This window comes from Mastomys coucha, unplaced genomic scaffold (genome assembly GCF_008632895.1).
Source record: "Mastomys coucha isolate ucsf_1 unplaced genomic scaffold, UCSF_Mcou_1 pScaffold22, whole genome shotgun sequence".
In the NCBI taxonomy this organism is placed as follows: Eukaryota; Metazoa; Chordata; class Mammalia; order Rodentia; family Muridae; genus Mastomys; species Mastomys coucha.
This window is the reverse complement of record NW_022196905.1, coordinates 53,128,098-53,136,089: the sequence shown is the minus strand read 5'-3', so window position 1 is coordinate 53,136,089 and position 7,992 is coordinate 53,128,098. Positions and strand designations below refer to the sequence as shown.

Here is a 7,992-nt window from a genome sequence, read left to right as displayed (position 1 = left end):
TGGTGGTTTAGTTCTTGAGTGCTCTGGGTGGTTCAGTTAGTTGATATTATTCTTGCTATAGGGTTGCAATCCCCTTCAGCTCTTTCAGTCCTTCCCCTAGTGGGAAGAGGGACTCTTTGTCCTGGGAAGGCTCAATGCCCCCGTATAGGGGAATACCAGGGTGTGAGGCTGGGGTGGGTGGGTCAGTGGGTGAGCACCATCATAGAAGCAAGGGGATGGAGGATGGGATATGTGATATGCGGAGGGGAAACTTGGAAAGGGGATAACAATTGAAATGTACATAAATAAAATATTCAATAAAAAAATCTTCAACATCTTTGGTCATCGGGGAATTGTAAATCAAAAAGACCCTGAGATTTCACCTCACAAAATACAGAATGACTAAGACCAAAAATGCAGGTGACAGGAAATGCTGGCAAAGATGTCCACTGCTTGTGGGACTGAAAGCTGGTAAAAACAATCTGGAAATTAATCTACCATGTCCTCAGAAAATTGGAAAGAATTCTTACCTGAAGACCCAGATATACCCATTATTGGGTGTATACCTAAAAGATGCTCCAACATATAATAAGAACACATGCCCACTATATTTATAGCAGACTTATTTATAATAGCCAATAGCTGGAAACAACCCAGATGTCCCTCAACAGAAGAATAGATATGGAAAATGTGGTACATTCACACAATAAAGTACTACTCAGCCATTACAAACAATGGCTTCATGAAATTCATAGACAAATTGATGGAATTAGAAAATATCATCCTGAGTGAGGTAACCCAGACACATAAGAACATACATGGCATGGTATATACTCACTGAGAAGTGAATTTTAGCCCAAAAGCTCAGAATTCCTAAGATAAACCCAGAAACCATATTATTCAATGTAAGAAGATGAGTTCAGCAATGTTAAACTGAAATATCATTAATTTGGGGGAAAAGATCATTTAGCCATTCTTTAAAGTCAGTAAAATATGGACAACTTTTGGTTTTCTTATTTTCAAGGCATGTATGAAAGTTGTTTTGATATTCCATTGCTACTGTAATGCAAGGTGAATGTCTTTGCCTGATTTATTATAGCTGAGATATAGGCTTATAAGGATAAAAATGTAGGACATACTACGATACAGTGATTGACTAGCATAATGTTTTAAATTTTATTTCAGTACAAAGTCAAATATCTATTTTGAGAATAACAGTAGATTTCTCTTTCATGTTTATAATTAAAAAATGGAAAAGGTTTCTTGAAGTCTATAATATTTTATAAATATTTATGTAGAAAAGTAAATGTTTGTTGTATATATTGCTCTGAATATACATTCACAATTTTCAACACCAGAGAAGCATAAGCAATATGCAAATACCTGACAAACAGACTTGAATTATAGGAAGAAAAGCATTTTACACAGTATGGGGCTAGAGAATTTATAGTGTTTGGAATTCCCCAATGAATATTGATATTTTACCCTTTATCACTCGTGGCAGGTAAAACGAAGAGGCACTTTGGAAGCCAAGTAAGCGTGTGTGTGTGTGTGTGTGTGTGTGTGTGTGTGTGTGTGTGTGTGTGTGTGTATGTGTGGGTGGGTGGGTGTGGGTAAAGTGTCCATTACTCTCATTTCATAGAATGAAACCGATATATTTATTGAAGCTACTTCACCATGCAAGAAATATAATTCATCACTAGTAAATGAAGTTGGGAGAATCTTTCACAATTCAATCACTTACCTTGAAAATGGAGCTTGTGAGGAGAATTAAATTATTGCTGTGTGGCCAAGAAGGAAGGATCCCATCCTGTCAGTTTTCCCACCCTTCCACTGACGGCATGTCTGAATTATCATCATATAAAGACCTGCTTTCCCATTTCTCTTTCCTCGCTGAGTAGAGAGTCGTGCCTAACTTCTTGAATTATAACAGTCTGCAAGGCATTTAAATACAAGGAAACATTTTTCTTTAATGTAATTGATTAAGTAATTAGCAAGTTGAAAAGTAGACCAATATAAGAAATGTCTTTATAGTCTTAACTAACACTAGTGTAGAAACACTTAAAATGTTTTAATGTTATTGCTTCAGGATTCTTTTTCCATAGGTACTATGATATAGTATTATTAAACAAACTAAGGAGAATTTGAATTACTAGAGAAACACAGGAAAACCACACATAAGACTCTGAAATGAGTAATTCTAGTTAGTTTTTTTTAAATATGTACTGGAGATATGTCTACTGTATGCATTTGTAAACTGTGGAACTTAATGCTTTTTCCTAAATTGAAACTCCATGTAAAAATAATTTTGGGCAAAATTGTAGAGACTATTAATTGAATCTAATGTGCCACTTTACATGACCCAATAGAATTTGAAGCTCACATAACAGGTTCTTCGGAAACATTGTTATTTTGAAACCTGTTTTAAACTTTAAAATATTTATTTATATAGGTGTTTCACCTGTATTTGTGTCTGGACACCACCCGTATGCCTGGTACTATAAGAGGTCAAGAAGTTATCCAATAGCCTGAAAATAGTTACATGAAGTTTTGATCCAGCCTGAGGGTTCTGGCAATAGAACTGGAACTGCATATGGGATGAATCTCCAGGTGGGGCAGTCTCTGGATGGTCTTTCATTCAATCTCTGCTCCACACTTTGTCTCTGTAACTCCTTTCATGGGTATTTTGTTTCCTCTTCTATACAAATTCTGTAATTGAAATGATTTTTCTATAATCATCGGGGAGGAGAACATATTAGCAAATTCTTGCCAAATCACACATACTGAAGTAATCATTTAATTAGTGGAAAACAGGTTTAATGGGTAGTTCTGGTGACTACTGTTGCGTTTGAGGGCTACTGGTCATCCCTTCATTCTTTTGGTGAATTCCCTTTGGATGATCAAGTATATCAGAGACTGTCCTCTTGGCCTAACATTTTTCTTTATTTTAAAAAATGGATAATAAGAGATTCATACTTCCCGGCACATCATATTTGCAATTCTGTGAAAACCTCATCTTTAATTCCTCAGTTTTATCACCTACATTTTACACACAAAGCATTTGGTCAATTTTCCTACAATATAGGTATATTTCTACTGTTGTAGATTTTAGTAATAATCTCAAAAGTTTTCCCTTTTGAAATTTAATGATATTCAAAAGTATCCAGTGACATGTCTAGTTCTGGAGATGTAATGTCTTTCATTGTACTTTCTGGCATGTTAGAAAGACCTCATTTCATAAAAGTTCAAAGATATTCATGCGATTGCATATAGACTGCATTCAAACATGGAACAGAAAGATACACAGACTTTTCTAGTATAGTAAACATTAGTCATATATGTCTATAAATTTTGATAATTTGTAAAGAGCTGACATTGAAATACATATTGTCAAGTAAAATAACCACTTGTTCATTTATACCTCAGAAAAAAAGGAATGTATCTATCACTATACAAAGTTATCTTGAACTGCAATGGTCCAGGCAATCTAATGGGCTCCTCTATTACTTTTTGTGGAGATTTTGATGTAAATATTTCACTAAGGTATAGTAGGTAAATGTTTGTTATTGCTAAGTGTTGTCCTCATAGCCTCAAACTTAAAAGAGAATCTATGTTGACTGCCAAAATAATTACAACATACAATTATTTCTTTATGTAAATTTCAAATAAGCGTTAATCAAAGTCAGCCAGAGGGCTTCTTTAATTTCTTTCTTGGGATCTGCCCATAGAGTTTTTGAGTCACTAAGTCAGAACTGAAAGCTCAGGATTTTTAGGCTAACAAGTTCCCAGCTGACTATGCTGCAACTGATCTACAGAAGACAAAAAAAAAAAAAAAAAAAAAAAAAAAAAAAACCACACACAAACAAACAAAAACAAACAAAAAACCTCACTGACTTAGGTTATTTTATTTTCTTCTATATTTTTGACATCTTGTCATTATTTTAAGAGATTCTTATTTTCTATTTGGCTAATTATTGATGGAGTGTGCAAATATTTAAAATAATAAATTAAATTAATTATATTTAATGAGCTCTCACTAGGTTTAAAATCTTAATTAGAAGTGTTCATACTAGTGTCCTATTAAGTATGTATATTATGTTATCCAACCTTGGAGACACTAGAATTAAACTGGAGTTATATGACAAAAATACCAAAAAACCCTTAATATTTGAGTAATCTTGCCTGTTATGACACTGAAAAGCATTTATACAAATTACCCAATAATGCTAACATGGACTCTGTCTTTGATAGTAGATGAGGAGACATAGACTTAGGAACTTCATGCTCTAAGTAAGCTGAATGAATTGTTATGTTTGAGGCTCTAATTAGAGGCAAATGTGAATAAAAACTATGCTATGGGATTTATTTCAATTAAATATGGCTAAAAATTCAGTTTTATTGGGATTCTACTAAGTGTAGGTCAGAATAATGGTATGTGATATAGAGATTTTAATATGAATTGATACTTTTTTATTAACATTCATATTTAATGCAAGTTATCTTATTCTTACTCAGAACATCTTCAATTCTTTCTAAACTAAGAATACAACCATGTTTATTGTTGGTTCTTCTTCAAAGAAGTAAAATGGACTCAGTGCAGATTTGAACTTTTAAATGAATGGACCATTAATTCAAATTATACTAAACCACCAAATTGTATTCACTTGTAAATAAAAATAAGAGTTTGAAATGCATATGGATATAGTGAGAATTGAGAATTATTATATTAATTGAGGTATTAATGAAAATAATCTTGTATAATTATATGTAATATATATACATATACACATGGATTTGCTTTGATAGTATTCATTTTATATTTTATTATTTTATTTCTCATTAAATTACTGTAAATATTGTGGGTATGTGCATTATGAACATAATATTAATATATTTTAGAGGAATATAAACTACCCACACTTAGAGGTGAACCTTATACTAATTGTAATATCTTGTTCTCTATGTCTAATATCTGTGATTCTACAGAAGAAACCTTGAAAAAATATGATCAACTTCATATAGTGACTCTTTTTTGGATAACTACAGATAGGTAGAATGTCAGTAACAGTGAAATTTTTTAATTGCTGTCACACAAAGGTATAAAAAATATACATTGATTTATGCCAATATTCAACATGATAAACAAAAACATAAATTATTTTATATTTCAAATGAATATTGTGAAAGATGTAGATTGAATAATCATTTGACAATCAAAATCTGTAACAGACAAGAAAGTAGTAAAATCAATACCCTGGGAAAAATAAAAACATTAAAATATCATTCTATTAATTTCCCCTCCTTTTCTGCCTTTCAAACTTATTCCAAATACCCTACCTCAGAATTCTTAAATGACATCAACTTGGCCTTATATAGAGTCTATGCATAGAGCCTTCTGGGTTCATGTAGTGTGGCAATTTTGTACATGATTTTAGGACAAACTATGCTCTGTTGCATAACTAATTACCAAACTCATCCCCAGAAGAGGCTACTTCTTCCTTTCTTAACATTCATTAATTGCTTCTAGGACTTTAAGGAGTGTCAGGTCTTTGTCTATAAGAACTGGATTTTGCAAGAGGCACAGGCCACAGAAGCATCAGAGAAGCTGGGACAGGGTCCTTTCTACCTCCATCTACAGCCCGGAGGTGCTCCTCTTCCACAGCCTTCTGTTTACCTTTACTGCCAAGGGAGAGCAGGTTTCCAGAGAGAACTCTGAGGGACTCAGGCTAGTTTTCCATTTTTTTTTTCCTGTGACTTTCTAAAGTGGGATCAGCCAGGAGGCACAGGATGCAGAAGCTGCAGAGCAACTGGGAGAGGGTCCTTCATTCGTCCATCTGCACCCAGGAGGAACAGCTGATCTTCAAGGAGGCTTACCAGGGGACAGCTGATCTTCAAAGAGTGCTAACACAAGCTAACAGGAGAAACAAGCTCCAGCCAGAGACAGCAAGAACATCTAACACCAGAGATCAACAGATGGCGAAAGGCAAATGTAAGAATCTTACCAATAGAATTCAAAACTACTTGGCTTCATCAGAACTCAGTACTCCAACCACTGCAAGTCTGCAATACTCCAACACAGCAGAAAAGCAAGATTCAGATCTAAAATCATATCTCATGTTGCTGATAGAAGAATTTAAGAAGTACATAAATAGCTCTCTTAAAGAAATACAGGAGAACACAGGTAAACAGGTACAAGCTTTTAAAGAAGAAACACAAAGATCCCTTAAAGAATTACAGAAGAACATGAGTAAACAGGTGAAGGGATTGAACAAAACCATCCAGGGTCAAAAAATGGAAGTAGAAAGAATTAAGAATTCATAAAGAGAGACAACTCTGGAGATAGAAAACCTAGGAAAGAAGTCAGGAGTCATAAAAGGAAGCATCACCAACAGAATACAAGAGATAGAAGAGAGAATTTCAGGGGCAGAAGGTACCATAGAAAACATTGACACAACAGTCAAAGAAAACGCAAAATGCAAAAAGATCCTAACCCCAAATATAAAGGAAATCCAGTACACAATGAGAAGACCAAACCTAAATATAATAGGTATAGAAGAGAGTGAAGACTTCCAATTTAAAGGGCCAAAAATATCTTCAACAAAATTATAGAAGAAAGCTTCCCTAACCTAAAAAAATGAGATGCCCATGAACATAAAAGAAGTCTAAAGAACTCCAAATAGACTGGACCAGAAAAGAAATTCCCCCTGTCACATAATAATCAAAACACCAAATGCACAAAAAAAAATGAATATTAAAAGTAGTGATGGAAAAAGGCCAAGTAACACATAAAGGCAGACTTATCGGAATTACATCACACTTCTCTCCAGAGACTATGAAAGCCAGAAGATCCTGGTCTGATGCCATACAGACCCTAAGAGAACACAAATGCAAGCCCAAGCTACTATACCCAGCAAAATTCTCAATCACCATAGATGGAGAAACCAAAGTATTACATGACAAAACCAAATTTACACAATATATTTCCACAAATCTTGCCCTTCAAATGATAATAAATGGAAAACTCCAATACAAGAAGGAAAACTCCATTCTAGAAAAAGCAAGAAAGTAATCTTTCAACAAAACTAAAAGAAGATAGCCACATGAAGGAAATTCCAACTCTAGCAACAAAAATAACAGGAAGCAACATTTACTTCCTTAATATCTATTAATATAAATGGACTCAATTCCCCAATAAAAAAGATATAGACTATCAGACTGGGTACATAAATAGGACTCAACATTTTATTGCATACAAGAAACCCACTTCAGGGACAAAAAAGGACACTACCTCAGAATAAAAGGCTGGAAAACAATTTTCCAAGCCAATGGTCCCAAGAAACAAGCTGGAGTAGCCATTCTAATAATGAATAAAATCAACTTTTAAAACTGATCAAAAAGATAAGGAGGGACACTTCATACTCATCACAGGTAAGAACTATTAAGATTAACTCTCAATTCTGAACCTCTATGCTCCAAATGCAAGGGAATCTACATTCATGAAAGAAACTTTACTAAAGCACAAAGAACACATTGTACCACACATAATAATACTGGGAGACTTCAACACTCCACTCTCTGCAATGAACAGATCATGGAAACAGAAACTAAACAAAGACACAATGAGACTAACCAAAGTTATGAAATAAAGGGATTTAACAGCTATCTGTAGAACATTTTATCCTAAAACAAAAGGATGTACCTTCTTTTCAGCACCTCCTGGTACCTTCTCCAAAACTGACCATATAATTGGTCACAAAACAAGTCTCAAAAGATACAAGAAAATTGAAATAATTCCTTGCATCATGTCAGATCATCATTGACTAAGGCTGCTGCTCAATAACAACATAAACAATAGAAAACCCACATTCACATGGAAGCTTAACAACACTCTACTCAATGATAACTTGGTCAAAGAAGAAATAAAGAAATTAAAGACTTTCTAAAATTTAATGAAAATGAAGCCACAACATACCCAAACTTATGGGACACAATGAAAGCAGTCCTAAGGGGAAA

The 7,992-nt window shown here is 34.0% G+C and overlaps 1 long non-coding RNA gene across 1 annotated transcript in view; it reads right to left on the bottom strand.

The window, feature by feature from the left end:
* Nucleotides 1-1,728: 1,728 nt before the first annotated feature.
* Nucleotides 1,729-7,992, bottom strand: part of LOC116070951 — a 29,702-nt gene continuing 23,438 nt past the window's right edge. The window contains exons 2-3 of the long non-coding RNA XR_004110648.1: nt 2,522-2,688; nt 1,729-1,913 (exon numbers count right to left, since the gene is read on the bottom strand). This is a non-coding gene — a long non-coding RNA (uncharacterized LOC116070951). The remainder of the gene's footprint in view (nt 1,914-2,521; nt 2,689-7,992) is intronic.